Below are 14,412 nucleotides of genomic sequence, written 5' to 3'. Positions count from 1 at the left end.
GTAATGACTCTCCTAACTTTCTGTCCTTTCCTTCATGTTCCCATGCTGTCATCCTTTTGCCAGAAATGCTTCCAAAGGGCTGTGGATTCCTCGGCCCCATGCCCTTTCAGGAAAACTCCTTTCTGTAGGATTTCTAATTCTAGGTCCCCTGCTTTCCTTCACGCCAGCACAGCACATTCAGGTAGGTAAGCAGTCCCCCTTTATGGTGATAAGATGTAGCTGAGAATGCACTCTAGGAAGTGGCAATTTGTAGAGCAAGCTGCAGGTCATATTCATGATTTTCAAGATTAGACTGCAGTACTCCCACCCCACTCCCGCCGCAACCATTATTGAAAGAAAGATGAATGCAGCATGGAAAGCTGTACTGCCTAATCCTCCGATAGCTCAGTTGGGAGAGCGGAGGACTGTAGTGGAGAAACAGAAATCCTTAGGTCGCTGGTTCAAATCCGGCTCGGAGGAGTTTCCCCTTTTTTGTTTTCCATAGCTGCTTTCTCTCTTGTTAAAACATTATGTGCCCCTCTGATTGAGAAACATTTCCCTAGCTCCAAATAAATGCTAGGACAGAAGGGTAGACTTCTTCTGCTTTCCAATGAAATTGACCACATAGTCATTTCTGAGGGATGTTGGAAGAGAAATAAACAAGGACCTGCAGATCAGAATTCATTCCAAAGCCTTGACTAAATATATGAAGGCACTTGGAAGACTTCCAGTTTCATTGTACCAAGGTAGATGTTTCGGCAGCCGAACCAGCTAAAACTCACCTACAATGAGTGGCCATGGATATGAAAGAGGGAATCTACAAAGACACCAACTCCTTAAAACTGAGCAAGATGCAATGTGGAGGAATAGTTTACAGATTTGGAGAAAATCTGAGATGTTTCTCTTGACAAAAGAAACACTGCAATGCCCTCTCTGAGGATCGAACTCAGGACCTTCAGATTATGAGACTGACGCGCTGCCTACTGCGCTAAGAAGGCTGCTTGAAACCGCTAACAAATGCGTCTACACACCATGAAGAGGGAAGGTAGCAAAAATGCTGTTCTCATGTTGGAATATCAATACACTTCGGTTGCCTCGCTGGATTAAAATCGTCTGCAGTTATAATGGTCAGAAGACTGCTCTTTCCCAGTGCTTAAACCCACACCCCATACATTTAGCCATGCAAAAGAAATCAGGGCATACCATTCACCTCTCTAAGAAAGATCGTGCCATTTTTTCCTCCACATAACTGAGAATGAAATGGACTAAAACCCAGAATTAACATGCCGCCCCTAGCCGTAGATGCATCTAGATCTCAACACTGTACATGCTAATGTAACATAGCTGTGTGTCCTGCAAAAAGAGCAGGGGTACCTTAAGTCATCTCACAAGATGTGGAAACAGCACTCAACCATATCCTTCTTTGATGTATCCTGAACCAGTTGCCTTGAATACTCTGGCTTTTTTCGATTGCATCTAGCTGTTGTGTGTGGGGAATTATTCATTCTAGAGTCAACCTTATTCCATAAAAAACGGTGCTAGAAAATCCAGCTGTAAATCATATGGAATTCCACACCTGACGCTTCCCATTCCAGTGTCATATGTGGTGAATGTACATTCAATAGAATTCCAGGTTTCCATGCGTGGAGCAAGGTCTCCCTCTACAGGATGTGGGGATGTAGCTCAGTGGTAGAGCGCATGCTTAGCATGTATGAGGCCCCGGGTTCAATCCCCGGCATCTCCAGCTTTTCGCCATGCTAATCTTGCCTTTTGACAGATAGCTAGGCTGGCATCATGAGTAAGGAAGTGAGATGTCATGCAGCTGGTGCCAGAACCCCACTTTCTTCGCCTTGCAAAACCTTTTGAAATGGGGCTATCTCATTTCCCGTGTTTATAGAAAAAAATAATCTTGCTTCCATAAGAAACCAAAGTGGTGATTTATCTTGGCATTCTTAGTATAGAAAACGGGCACAGCTGTCTTGGTCATTTATTTGAATTCTTCCTCTAAACCAGAGACTCTTACCAGAAGGTTTAAGAAAAACAGAATGTTTTCTTCATCCTAATCCCTTCTGAATGGTCCATTAATCTACTGGTTTTGCTTTTCCAGTTCCTTTCACAGAAGCATTAAAAATGCATGTTCTTCATGCTCCGTACGGAGTAATGACTCTCCTAACTTTCTGTCCTTTCCTTCATGTTCCCATGCTGTCATCCTTTTGCCAGAAATGCTTCCAAAGGGCTGTGGATTCCTCGGCCCCATGCCCTTTCAGGAAAACTCCTTTCTGTAGGATTTCTAATTCTAGGTCCCCTGCTTTCCTTCACGCCAGCACAGCACATTCAGGTAGGTAAGCAGTCCCCCTTTATGGTGATAAGATGTAGCTGAGAATGCACTCTAGGAAGTGGCAATTTGTAGAGCAAGCTGCAGGTCATATTCATGATTTTCAAGATTAGACTGCAGTACTCCCACCCCACTCCCGCCGCAACCATTATTGAAAGAAAGATGAATGCAGCATGGAAAGCTGTACTGCCTAATCCTCCGATAGCTCAGTTGGGAGAGCGGAGGACTGTAGTGGAGAAACAGAAATCCTTAGGTCGCTGGTTCAAATCCGGCTCGGAGGAGTTTCCCCTTTTTTGTTTTCCATAGCTGCTTTCTCTCTTGTTAAAACATTATGTGCCCCTCTGATTGAGAAACATTTCCCTAGCTCCAAATAAATGCTAGGACAGAAGGGTAGACTTCTTCTGCTTTCCAATGAAATTGACCACATAGTCATTTCTGAGGGATGTTGGAAGAGAAATAAACAAGGACCTGCAGATCAGAATTCATTCCAAAGCCTTGACTAAATATATGAAGGCACTTGGAAGACTTCCAGTTTCATTGTACCAAGGTAGATGTTTCGGCAGCCGAACCAGCTAAAACTCACCTACAATGAGTGGCCATGGATATGAAAGAGGGAATCTACAAAGACACCAACTCCTTAAAACTGAGCAAGATGCAATGTGGAGGAATAGTTTACAGATTTGGAGAAAATCTGAGATGTTTCTCTTGACAAAAGAAACACTGCAATGCCCTCTCTGAGGATCGAACTCAGGACCTTCAGATTATGAGACTGACGCGCTGCCTACTGCGCTAAGAAGGCTGCTTGAAACCGCTAACAAATGCGTCTACACACCATGAAGAGGGAAGGTAGCAAAAATGCTGTTCTCATGTTGGAATATCAATACACTTCGGTTGCCTCGCTGGATTAAAATCGTCTGCAGTTATAATGGTCAGAAGACTGCTCTTTCCCAGTGCTTAAACCCACACCCCATACATTTAGCCATGCAAAAGAAATCAGGGCATACCATTCACCTCTCTAAGAAAGATCGTGCCATTTTTTCCTCCACATAACTGAGAATGAAATGGACTAAAACCCAGAATTAACATGCCGCCCCTAGCCGTAGATGCATCTAGATCTCAACACTGTACATGCTAATGTAACATAGCTGTGTGTCCTGCAAAAAGAGCAGGGGTACCTTAAGTCATCTCACAAGATGTGGAAACAGCACTCAACCATATCCTTCTTTGATGTATCCTGAACCAGTTGCCTTGAATACTCTGGCTTTTTTCGATTGCATCTAGCTGTTGTGTGTGGGGAATTATTCATTCTAGAGTCAACCTTATTCCATAAAAAACGGTGCTAGAAAATCCAGCTGTAAATCATATGGAATTCCACACCTGACGCTTCCCATTCCAGTGTCATATGTGGTGAATGTACATTCAATAGAATTCCAGGTTTCCATGCGTGGAGCAAGGTCTCCCTCTACAGGATGTGGGGATGTAGCTCAGTGGTAGAGCGCATGCTTAGCATGTATGAGGCCCCGGGTTCAATCCCCGGCATCACCAGCTTTTCGCCATGCTAATCTTGCCTTTTGACAGATAGCTAGGCTGGCATCATGAGTAAGGAAGTGAGATGTCATGCAGCTGGTGCCAGAACCCCACTTTCTTCGCCTTGCAAAACCTTTTGAAATGGGGCTATCTCATTTCCCGTGTTTATAGAAAAAAATAATCTTGCTTCCTTAAGAAACCAAAGTGGTGATTTATCTTGGCATTCTTAGTATAGAAAACGGGCACAGCTGTCTTGGTCATTTATTTGAATTCTTCCTCTAAACCAGAGACTCTTACCAGAAGGTTTAAGAAAAACAGAATGTTTTCTTCATCCTAATCCCTTCTGAATGGTCCATTAATCTACTGGTTTTGCTTTTCCAGTTCCTTTCACAGAAGCATTAAAAATGCATGTTCTTCATGCTCCGTACGGAGTAATGACTCTCCTAACTTTCTGTCCTTTCCTTCATGTTCCCATGCTGTCATCCTTTTGCCAGAAATGCTTCCAAAGGGCTGTGGATTCCTCGGCCCCATGCCCTTTCAGGAAAACTCCTTTCTGTAGGATTTCTAATTCTAGGTCCCCTGCTTTCCTTCACGCCAGCACAGCACATTCAGGTAGGTAAGCAGTCCCCCTTTATGGTGATAAGATGTAGCTGAGAATGCACTCTAGGAAGTGGCAATTTGTAGAGCAAGCTGCAGGTCATATTCATGATTTTCAAGATTAGACTGCAGTACTCCCACCCCACTCCCGCCGCAACCATTATTGAAAGAAAGATGAATGCAGCATGGAAAGCTGTACTGCCTAATCCTCCGATAGCTCAGTTGGGAGAGCGGAGGACTGTAGTGGAGAAACAGAAATCCTTAGGTCGCTGGTTCAAATCCGGCTCGGAGGAGTTTCCCCTTTTTTGTTTTCCATAGCTGCTTTCTCTCTTGTTAAAACATTATGTGCCCCTCTGATTGAGAAACATTTCCCTAGCTCCAAATAAATGCTAGGACAGAAGGGTAGACTTCTTCTGCTTTCCAATGAAATTGACCACATAGTCATTTCTGAGGGATGTTGGAAGAGAAATAAACAAGGACCTGCAGATCAGAATTCATTCCAAAGCCTTGACTAAATATATGAAGGCACTTGGAAGACTTCCAGTTTCATTGTACCAAGGTAGATGTTTCGGCAGCCGAACCAGCTAAAACTCACCTACAATGAGTGGCCATGGATATGAAAGAGGGAATCTACAAAGACACCAACTCCTTAAAACTGAGCAAGATGCAATGTGGAGGAATAGTTTACAGATTTGGAGAAAATCTGAGATGTTTCTCTTGACAAAAGAAACACTGCAATGCCCTCTCTGAGGATCGAACTCAGGACCTTCAGATTATGAGACTGACGCGCTGCCTACTGCGCTAAGAAGGCTGCTTGAAACCGCTAACAAATGCGTCTACACACCATGAAGAGGGAAGGTAGCAAAAATGCTGTTCTCATGTTGGAATATCAATACACTTCGGTTGCCTCGCTGGATTAAAATCGTCTGCAGTTATAATGGTCAGAAGACTGCTCTTTCCCAGTGCTTAAACCCACACCCCATACATTTAGCCATGCAAAAGAAATCAGGGCATACCATTCACCTCTCTAAGAAAGATCGTGCCATTTTTTCCTCCACATAACTGAGAATGAAATGGACTAAAACCCAGAATTAACATGCCGCCCCTAGCCGTAGATGCATCTAGATCTCAACACTGTACATGCTAATGTAACATAGCTGTGTGTCCTGCAAAAAGAGCAGGGGTACCTTAAGTCATCTCACAAGATGTGGAAACAGCACTCAACCATATCCTTCTTTGATGTATCCTGAACCAGTTGCCTTGAATACTCTGGCTTTTTTCGATTGCATCTAGCTGTTGTGTGTGGGGAATTATTCATTCTAGAGTCAACCTTATTCCATAAAAAACGGTGCTAGAAAATCCAGCTGTAAATCATATGGAATTCCACACCTGACGCTTCCCATTCCAGTGTCATATGTGGTGAATGTACATTCAATAGAATTCCAGGTTTCCATGCGTGGAGCAAGGTCTCCCTCTACAGGATGTGGGGATGTAGCTCAGTGGTAGAGCGCATGCTTAGCATGTATGAGGCCCCGGGTTCAATCCCCGGCATCACCAGCTTTTCGCCATGCTAATCTTGCCTTTTGACAGATAGCTAGGCTGGCATCATGAGTAAGGAAGTGAGATGTCATGCAGCTGGTGCCAGAACCCCACTTTCTTCGCCTTGCAAAACCTTTTGAAATGGGGCTATCTCATTTCCCGTGTTTATAGAAAAAAATAATCTTGCTTCCTTAAGAAACCAAAGTGGTGATTTATCTTGGCATTCTTAGTATAGAAAACGGGCACAGCTGTCTTGGTCATTTATTTGAATTCTTCCTCTAAACCAGAGACTCTTACCAGAAGGTTTAAGAAAAACAGAATGTTTTCTTCATCCTAATCCCTTCTGAATGGTCCATTAATCTACTGGTTTTGCTTTTCCAGTTCCTTTCACAGAAGCATTAAAAATGCATGTTCTTCATGCTCCGTACGGAGTAATGACTCTCCTAACTTTCTGTCCTTTCCTTCATGTTCCCATGCTGTCATCCTTTTGCCAGAAATGCTTCCAAAGGGCTGTGGATTCCTCGGCCCCATGCCCTTTCAGGAAAACTCCTTTCTGTAGGATTTCTAATTCTAGGTCCCCTGCTTTCCTTCACGCCAGCACAGCACATTCAGGTAGGTAAGCAGTCCCCCTTTATGGTGATAAGATGTAGCTGAGAATGCACTCTAGGAAGTGGCAATTTGTAGAGCAAGCTGCAGGTCATATTCATGATTTTCAAGATTAGACTGCAGTACTCCCACCCCACTCCCGCCGCAACCATTATTGAAAGAAAGATGAAATGCAGCATGGAAAGCTGTACTGCCTAATCCTCCGATAGCTCAGTTGGGAGAGCGGAGGACTGTAGTGGAGAAACAGAAATCCTTAGGTCGCTGGTTCAAATCCGGCTCGGAGGAGTTTCCCCTTTTTTGTTTTCCATAGCTGCTTTCTCTCTTGTTAAAACATTATGTGCCCCTCTGATTGAGAAACATTTCCCTAGCTCCAAATAAATGCTAGGACAGAAGGGTAGACTTCTTCTGCTTTCCAATGAAATTGACCACATAGTCATTTCTGAGGGATGTTGGAAGAGAAATAAACAAGGACCTGCAGATCAGAATTCATTCCAAAGCCTTGACTAAATATATGAAGGCACTTGGAAGACTTCCAGTTTCATTGTACCAAGGTAGATGTTTCGGCAGCCGAACCAGCTAAAACTCACCTACAATGAGTGGCCATGGATATGAAAGAGGGAATCTACAAAGACACCAACTCCTTAAAACTGAGCAAGATGCAATGTGGAGGAATAGTTTACAGATTTGGAGAAAATCTGAGATGTTTCTCTTGACAAAAGAAACACTGCAATGCCCTCTCTGAGGATCGAACTCAGGACCTTCAGATTATGAGACTGACGCGCTGCCTACTGCGCTAAGAAGGCTGCTTGAAACCGCTAACAAATGCGTCTACACACCATGAAGAGGGAAGGTAGCAAAAATGCTGTTCTCATGTTGGAATATCAATACACTTCGGTTGCCTCGCTGGATTAAAATCGTCTGCAGTTATAATGGTCAGAAGACTGCTCTTTCCCAGTGCTTAAACCCACACCCCATACATTTAGCCATGCAAAAGAAATCAGGGCATACCATTCACCTCTCTAAGAAAGATCGTGCCATTTTTTCCTCCACATAACTGAGAATGAAATGGACTAAAACCCAGAATTAACATGCCGCCCCTAGCCGTAGATGCATCTAGATCTCAACACTGTACATGCTAATGTAACATAGCTGTGTGTCCTGCAAAAAGAGCAGGGGTACCTTAAGTCATCTCACAAGATGTGGAAACAGCACTCAACCATATCCTTCTTTGATGTATCCTGAACCAGTTGCCTTGAATACTCTGGCTTTTTTCGATTGCATCTAGCTGTTGTGTGTGGGGAATTATTCATTCTAGAGTCAACCTTATTCCATAAAAAACGGTGCTAGAAAATCCAGCTGTAAATCATATGGAATTCCACACCTGACGCTTCCCATTCCAGTGTCATATGTGGTGAATGTACATTCAATAGAATTCCAGGTTTCCATGCGTGGAGCAAGGTCTCCCTCTACAGGATGTGGGGATGTAGCTCAGTGGTAGAGCGCATGCTTAGCATGTATGAGGCCCCGGGTTCAATCCCCGGCATCTCCAGCTTTTCGCCATGCTAATCTTGCCTTTTGACAGATAGCTAGGGTGGCATCATGAGTAAGGAAGTGAGATGTCATGCAGCTGGTGCCAGAACCCCACTTTCTTCGCCTTGCAAAACCTTTTGAAATGGGGCTATCTCATTTCCCGTGTTTATAGAAAAAAATAATCTTGCTTCCATAAGAAACCAAAGTGGTGATTTATCTTGGCATTCTTAGTATAGAAAACGGGCACAGCTGTCTTGGTCATTTATTTGAATTCTTCCTCTAAACCAGAGACTCTTACCAGAAGGTTTAAGAAAAACAGAATGTTTTCTTCATCCTAATCCCTTCTGAATGGTCCATTAATCTACTGGTTTTGCTTTTCCAGTTCCTTTCACAGAAGCATTAAAAATGCATGTTCTTCATGCTCCGTACGGAGTAATGACTCTCCTAACTTTCTGTCCTTTCCTTCATGTTCCCATGCTGTCATCCTTTTGCCAGAAATGCTTCCAAAGGGCTGTGGATTCCTCGGCCCCATGCCCTTTCAGGAAAACTCCTTTCTGTAGGATTTCTAATTCTAGGTCCCCTGCTTTCCTTCACGCCAGCACAGCACATTCAGGTAGGTAAGCAGTCCCCCTTTATGGTGATAAGATGTAGCTGAGAATGCACTCTAGGAAGTGGCAATTTGTAGAGCAAGCTGCAGGTCATATTCATGATTTTCAAGATTAGACTGCAGTACTCCCACCCCACTCCCGCCGCAACCATTATTGAAAGAAAGATGAATGCAGCATGGAAAGCTGTACTGCCTAATCCTCCGATAGCTCAGTTGGGAGAGCGGAGGACTGTAGTGGAGAAACAGAAATCCTTAGGTCGCTGGTTCAAATCCGGCTCGGAGGAGTTTCCCCTTTTTTGTTTTCCATAGCTGCTTTCTCTCTTGTTAAAACATTATGTGCCCCTCTGATTGAGAAACATTTCCCTAGCTCCAAATAAATGCTAGGACAGAAGGGTAGACTTCTTCTGCTTTCCAATGAAATTGACCACATAGTCATTTCTGAGGGATGTTGGAAGAGAAATAAACAAGGACCTGCAGATCAGAATTCATTCCAAAGCCTTGACTAAATATATGAAGGCACTTGGAAGACTTCCAGTTTCATTGTACCAAGGTAGATGTTTCGGCAGCCGAACCAGCTAAAACTCACCTACAATGAGTGGCCATGGATATGAAAGAGGGAATCTACAAAGACACCAACTCCTTAAACTGAGCAAGATGCAATGTGGAGGAATAGTTTACAGTTTGGAGAAAATCTGAGATGTTTCTCTTGACAAAAGAAACACTGCAATGCCCTCTCATGAGGATCGAACTCAGGACCTTCAGATTATGAGACTGACGCGCTGCCTACTGCGCTAAGAAGGCTGCTTGAAACCGCTAACAAATGCGTCTACACACCATGAGAGAGGGAAGGTAGCAAAAATGCTGTTCTCATGTTGGAATATCAATACTCTATTCGGTTGCCTCGCTGGATTAAAATCGTCTGCAGTTTATAATGGTCAGAAGACTGCTCTTCCCAGTGCTTAAACCCACACCCCATACATTTAGCCATGCAAAAGAAATCAGGGCATACCATTCACCTCTCTAAGAAAGATCGTGCCAATTTTTTCCTCCACATACTGAGAATGAAATGGACTAAAACCCAGAATTAACATGCCGCCCCTAGCCGTAGATGCATCTAGATCTCAACACTGTACATGCTAATGTAACATAGCTGTGTGACCTGCAAAAAGAGCAGGGGTACCTTAAGTCATCTCACAAGATGTGGAAACAGCACTCAACCATATCCTTCTTGATGTATCCTGAACCAGTTGCCTTGAATACTCTGGCTTTTTTCGATTGCATCTAGCTGTTGTGTGTGGGGAATTATTCATTCTAGAGTCAACCTTATTCCATAAAAAACGGTGCTAGAAAATCCAGCTGTAAATCATATGGAATTCCACACCTGACGCTTCCCATTCAGTGTCATATGTGGTGAATGTACATTCAATAGAATTCCAGGTTTCCCATGCGTGGAGCAAGGTCTCCCTCTACAGGATGTGGGGATGTAGCTCAGTGGTAGAGCGCATGCTTAGCATGTATGAGGCCCCGGGTTCAATCCCCGGCATCTCAGCTTTTCGCCATGCTAATCTTGCCTTTGACAGATAGCTAGGCTGGCATCATGAGTAAGGAAGTGAGATGTCATGCAGCTGGTGCCAGAACCACCACTTCTTCGCCTTGCAAAACCTTTTGAAATGGGGCTATCTCATTTCCCGTGTTTATAGAAAAAAATAATCTTGCTTCCATAAGAAACCAAAGTGGTGATTTATCTTGTCATTCTTAGTATAGAAAACGGGCACAGCTGTCTTGGTCATTTATTGAATTCTTCCTCTAAACCAGAGACTCTTACCAGAAGGTTTAAGAAAAACAGAATGTTTTCTTCATCCTAATCCCTTCTGAATGGTCCATTAATCTACTGGTTTTGCTTTTCCAGTTCCTTTCACAGAAGCATTAAAAATGCATGTTCTTCATGCTCCGTACGGAGTAATGACTCTCCTAACTTTCTGTCCTTTCCTTCATGATCCCATGCTGTCATCTTTTTGCCAGAAATGCTTCCAAAGGGCTGTGGATTCCTCGGCCCCATGCCCTTTCAGGAAAACTCCTTTCTGTAGGATTTCTAATTCTAGGTCCCCTGCTTTCTTCACGCCAGCACAGCACATTCAGGTAGGTAAGCAGTCCCCCTTTATGGTGATAAGATGTAGCTGAGAATGCACCTCTAGGAAGTGGCAATTTGTAGAGCAAGCTCAGGTCATATTCATGATTTTCAAGATTAGACTGCAGTACTCCCAGCCCACTCCCGCCGCAACCATTATTGAAAGAAAGATGAATGCAGCATGGAAAGCTGTACTGCCTAATCCTCCGATAGCTCAGTTGGGAGAGCGGAGGACTGTAGTGGAGAAACAGAAATCCTTAGGTCGCTGGTTCAAATCCGGCTCGGAGGAGTTTCCCCTTTTTTGTTTTCCATAGCTGCTTTCTCTCTTGTTAAAACATTATGTGCCCCTCTGATTGAGAAACATTTCCCTAGCTCCAAATAAATGCTAGGACAGAAGGGTAGACTTCTTCTGCTTTCCAATGAAATTGACCACATAGTCATTTCTGAGGGATGTTGGAAGAGAAATAAACAAGGACCTGCAGATCAGAATTCATTCCAAAGCCTTGACTAAATATATGAAGGCACTTGGAAGACTTCCAGTTTCATTGTACCAAGGTAGATGTTTCGGCAGCCGAACCAGCTAAAACTCACCTACAATGAGTGGCCATGGATATGAAAGAGGGAATCTACAAAGACACCAACTCCTTAAAACTGAGCAAGATGCAATGTGGAGGAATAGTTTACAGATTTGGAGAAAATCTGAGATGTTTCTCTTGACAAAAGAAACACTGCAATGCCCTCTCTGAGGATCGAACTCAGGACCTTCAGATTATGAGACTGACGCGCTGCCTACTGCGCTAAGAAGGCTGCTTGAAACCGCTAACAAATGCGTCTACACACCATGAAGAGGGAAGGTAGCAAAAATGCTGTTCTCATGTTGGAATATCAATACACTTCGGTTGCCTCGCTGGATTAAAATCGTCTGCAGTTATAATGGTCAGAAGACTGCTCTTTCCCAGTGCTTAAACCCACACCCCATACATTTAGCCATGCAAAAGAAATCAGGGCATACCATTCACCTCTCTAAGAAAGATCGTGCCATTTTTTCCTCCACATAACTGAGAATGAAATGGACTAAAACCCAGAATTAACATGCCGCCCCTAGCCGTAGATGCATCTAGATCTCAACACTGTACATGCTAATGTAACATAGCTGTGTGTCCTGCAAAAAGAGCAGGGGTACCTTAAGTCATCTCACAAGATGTGGAAACAGCACTCAACCATATCCTTCTTTGATGTATCCTGAACCAGTTGCCTTGAATACTCTGGCTTTTTTCGATTGCATCTAGCTGTTGTGTGTGGGGAATTATTCATTCTAGAGTCAACCTTATTCCATAAAAAACGGTGCTAGAAAATCCAGCTGTAAATCATATGGAATTCCACACCTGACGCTTCCCATTCCAGTGTCATATGTGGTGAATGTACATTCAATAGAATTCCAGGTTTCCATGCGTGGAGCAAGGTCTCCCTCTACAGGATGTGGGGATGTAGCTCAGTGGTAGAGCGCATGCTTAGCATGTATGAGGCCCCGGGTTCAATCCCCGGCATCTCCAGCTTTTCGCCATGCTAATCTTGCCTTTTGACAGATAGCTAGGCTGGCATCATGAGTAAGGAAGTGAGATGTCATGCAGCTGGTGCCAGAACCCCACTTTCTTCGCCTTGCAAAACCTTTTGAAATGGGGCTATCTCATTTCCCGTGTTTATAGAAAAAAATAATCTTGCTTCCATAAGAAACCAAAGTGGTGATTTATCTTGGCATTCTTAGTATAGAAAACGGGCACAGCTGTCTTGGTCATTTATTTGAATTCTTCCTCTAAACCAGAGACTCTTACCAGAAGGTTTAAGAAAAACAGAATGTTTTCTTCATCCTAATCCCTTCTGAATGGTCCATTAATCTACTGGTTTTGCTTTTCCAGTTCCTTTCACAGAAGCATTAAAAATGCATGTTCTTCATGCTCCGTACGGAGTAATGACTCTCCTAACTTTCTGTCCTTTCCTTCATGTTCCCATGCTGTCATCCTTTTGCCAGAAATGCTTCCAAAGGGCTGTGGATTCCTCGGCCCCATGCCCTTTCAGGAAAACTCCTTTCTGTAGGATTTCTAATTCTAGGTCCCCTGCTTTCCTTCACGCCAGCACAGCACATTCAGGTAGGTAAGCAGTCCCCCTTTATGGTGATAAGATGTAGCTGAGAATGCACTCTAGGAAGTGGCAATTTGTAGAGCAAGCTGCAGGTCATATTCATGATTTTCAAGATTAGACTGCAGTACTCCCAGCCCACTCCCGCCGCAACCATTATTGAAAGAAAGATGAATGCAGCATGGAAAGCTGTACTGCCTAATCCTCCGATAGCTCAGTTGGGAGAGCGGAGGACTGTAGTGGAGAAACAGAAATCCTTAGGTCGCTGGTTCAAATCCGGCTCGGAGGAGTTTCCCCTTTTTTGTTTTCCATAGCTGCTTTCTCTCTTGTTAAAACATTATGTGCCCCTCTGATTGAGAAACATTTCCCTAGCTCCAAATAAATGCTAGGACAGAAGGGTAGACTTCTTCTGCTTTCCAATGAAATTGACCACATAGTCATTTCTGAGGGATGTTGGAAGAGAAATAAACAAGGACCTGCAGATCAGAATTCATTCCAAAGCCTTGACTAAATATATGAAGGCACTTGGAAGACTTCCAGTTTCATTGTACCAAGGTAGATGTTTCGGCAGCCGAACCAGCTAAAACTCACCTACAATGAGTGGCCATGGATATGAAAGAGGGAATCTACAAAGACACCAACTCCTTAAAACTGAGCAAGATGCAATGTGGAGGAATAGTTTACAGATTTCGAGAAAATCTGAGATGTTTCTCTTGACAAAAGAAACACTGCAATGCCCTCTCTGAGGATCGAACTCAGGACCTTCAGATTATGAGACTGACGCGCTGCCTACTGCGCTAAGAAGGCTGCTTGAAACCGCTAACAAATGCGTCTACACACCATGAAGAGGGAAGGTAGCAAAAATGCTGTTCTCATGTTGGAATATCAATACACTTCGGTTGCCTCGCTGGATTAAAATCGTCTGCAGTTATAATGGTCAGAAGACTGCTCTTTCCCAGTGCTTAAACCCACACCCCATACATTTAGCCATGCAAAAGAAATCAGGGCATACCATTCACCTCTCTAAGAAAGATCGTGCCATTTTTTCCTCCACATAACTGAGAATGAAATGGACTAAAACCCAGAATTAACATGCCGCCCCTAGCCGTAGATGCATCTAGATCTCAACACTTTACATGCTAATGTAACATAGCTGTGTGTCCTGCAAAAAGAGCAGGGGTACCTTAAGTCATCTCACAAGATGTGGAAACAGCACTCAACCATATCCTTCTTTGATGTACCCTGAACCAGTTGCCTTGAATACTCTGGCTTTTTTCGATTGCATCTAGCTGTTGTGTGTGGGGAATTATTCATTCTAGAGTCAACCTTATTCCATAAAAAACGGTGCTAGAAAATCCAGCTGTAAATCATATGGAATTCCACACCTGACGCTTCCCATTCCAGTGTCATATGTGGTGAATGTACATT

The 14,412-nt window shown here is 43.6% G+C and overlaps 19 non-coding genes across 19 annotated transcripts; 12 read left to right on the top strand and 7 right to left on the bottom strand.

Annotated features, from left to right (window-relative positions):
• The first annotated feature begins 373 nt into the window (after positions 1–373).
• On the top strand, positions 374–459 carry TRNAY-GUA (transfer RNA tyrosine (anticodon GUA)). The gene is given in 2 exon segments: positions 374–410; positions 424–459. It is a non-coding gene; the product is annotated as a tRNA-Tyr (tRNA).
• A 445-nt stretch (positions 460–904) lies between these two features.
• On the bottom strand, positions 905–977 carry TRNAM-CAU (transfer RNA methionine (anticodon CAU)). Its single transcript has one exon. It is a non-coding gene; the product is annotated as a tRNA-Met (tRNA).
• A 674-nt stretch (positions 978–1,651) lies between these two features.
• TRNAA-AGC (transfer RNA alanine (anticodon AGC)) lies at positions 1,652–1,723 on the top strand. The gene has a single exon. It is a non-coding gene; the product is annotated as a tRNA-Ala (tRNA).
• Positions 1,724–2,509: 786 nt separating this feature from the next.
• On the top strand, positions 2,510–2,595 carry TRNAY-GUA (transfer RNA tyrosine (anticodon GUA)). Its single transcript is given in 2 exon segments — positions 2,510–2,546; positions 2,560–2,595. It is a non-coding gene; the product is annotated as a tRNA-Tyr (tRNA).
• Positions 2,596–3,040: 445 nt separating this feature from the next.
• On the bottom strand, positions 3,041–3,113 carry TRNAM-CAU (transfer RNA methionine (anticodon CAU)). Its single transcript has one exon. It is a non-coding gene; the product is annotated as a tRNA-Met (tRNA).
• A 674-nt stretch (positions 3,114–3,787) lies between these two features.
• On the top strand, positions 3,788–3,859 carry TRNAA-AGC (transfer RNA alanine (anticodon AGC)). Its single transcript has one exon. It is a non-coding gene; the product is annotated as a tRNA-Ala (tRNA).
• A 786-nt stretch (positions 3,860–4,645) lies between these two features.
• TRNAY-GUA (transfer RNA tyrosine (anticodon GUA)) lies at positions 4,646–4,731 on the top strand. Its single transcript is given in 2 exon segments — positions 4,646–4,682; positions 4,696–4,731. It is a non-coding gene; the product is annotated as a tRNA-Tyr (tRNA).
• A 445-nt stretch (positions 4,732–5,176) lies between these two features.
• On the bottom strand, positions 5,177–5,249 carry TRNAM-CAU (transfer RNA methionine (anticodon CAU)). The gene has a single exon. It is a non-coding gene; the product is annotated as a tRNA-Met (tRNA).
• Positions 5,250–5,923: 674 nt separating this feature from the next.
• On the top strand, positions 5,924–5,995 carry TRNAA-AGC (transfer RNA alanine (anticodon AGC)). The gene has a single exon. It is a non-coding gene; the product is annotated as a tRNA-Ala (tRNA).
• Positions 5,996–6,782: 787 nt separating this feature from the next.
• On the top strand, positions 6,783–6,868 carry TRNAY-GUA (transfer RNA tyrosine (anticodon GUA)). The gene is given in 2 exon segments: positions 6,783–6,819; positions 6,833–6,868. It is a non-coding gene; the product is annotated as a tRNA-Tyr (tRNA).
• A 445-nt stretch (positions 6,869–7,313) lies between these two features.
• TRNAM-CAU (transfer RNA methionine (anticodon CAU)) lies at positions 7,314–7,386 on the bottom strand. Its single transcript has one exon. It is a non-coding gene; the product is annotated as a tRNA-Met (tRNA).
• Positions 7,387–8,060: 674 nt separating this feature from the next.
• On the top strand, positions 8,061–8,132 carry TRNAA-AGC (transfer RNA alanine (anticodon AGC)). The gene has a single exon. It is a non-coding gene; the product is annotated as a tRNA-Ala (tRNA).
• A 786-nt stretch (positions 8,133–8,918) lies between these two features.
• Positions 8,919–9,004, top strand: TRNAY-GUA (transfer RNA tyrosine (anticodon GUA)). The gene is given in 2 exon segments: positions 8,919–8,955; positions 8,969–9,004. It is a non-coding gene; the product is annotated as a tRNA-Tyr (tRNA).
• A 443-nt stretch (positions 9,005–9,447) lies between these two features.
• Positions 9,448–9,521, bottom strand: TRNAM-CAU (transfer RNA methionine (anticodon CAU)). The gene has a single exon. It is a non-coding gene; the product is annotated as a tRNA-Met (tRNA).
• A 1,530-nt stretch (positions 9,522–11,051) lies between these two features.
• Positions 11,052–11,137, top strand: TRNAY-GUA (transfer RNA tyrosine (anticodon GUA)). Its single transcript is given in 2 exon segments — positions 11,052–11,088; positions 11,102–11,137. It is a non-coding gene; the product is annotated as a tRNA-Tyr (tRNA).
• Positions 11,138–11,582: 445 nt separating this feature from the next.
• TRNAM-CAU (transfer RNA methionine (anticodon CAU)) lies at positions 11,583–11,655 on the bottom strand. The gene has a single exon. It is a non-coding gene; the product is annotated as a tRNA-Met (tRNA).
• A 674-nt stretch (positions 11,656–12,329) lies between these two features.
• Positions 12,330–12,401, top strand: TRNAA-AGC (transfer RNA alanine (anticodon AGC)). Its single transcript has one exon. It is a non-coding gene; the product is annotated as a tRNA-Ala (tRNA).
• Positions 12,402–13,187: 786 nt separating this feature from the next.
• On the top strand, positions 13,188–13,273 carry TRNAY-GUA (transfer RNA tyrosine (anticodon GUA)). The gene is given in 2 exon segments: positions 13,188–13,224; positions 13,238–13,273. It is a non-coding gene; the product is annotated as a tRNA-Tyr (tRNA).
• Positions 13,274–13,718: 445 nt separating this feature from the next.
• Positions 13,719–13,791, bottom strand: TRNAM-CAU (transfer RNA methionine (anticodon CAU)). Its single transcript has one exon. It is a non-coding gene; the product is annotated as a tRNA-Met (tRNA).
• Positions 13,792–14,412: the final 621 nt, after the last annotated feature.

Source organism: Pleurodeles waltl, unplaced genomic scaffold (assembly GCF_031143425.1).
Source record: "Pleurodeles waltl isolate 20211129_DDA unplaced genomic scaffold, aPleWal1.hap1.20221129 scaffold_107, whole genome shotgun sequence".
Classification (NCBI taxonomy): Eukaryota; Metazoa; Chordata; class Amphibia; order Caudata; family Salamandridae; genus Pleurodeles; species Pleurodeles waltl.
This window is presented reverse-complemented; position numbering and strand designations above follow the sequence as displayed.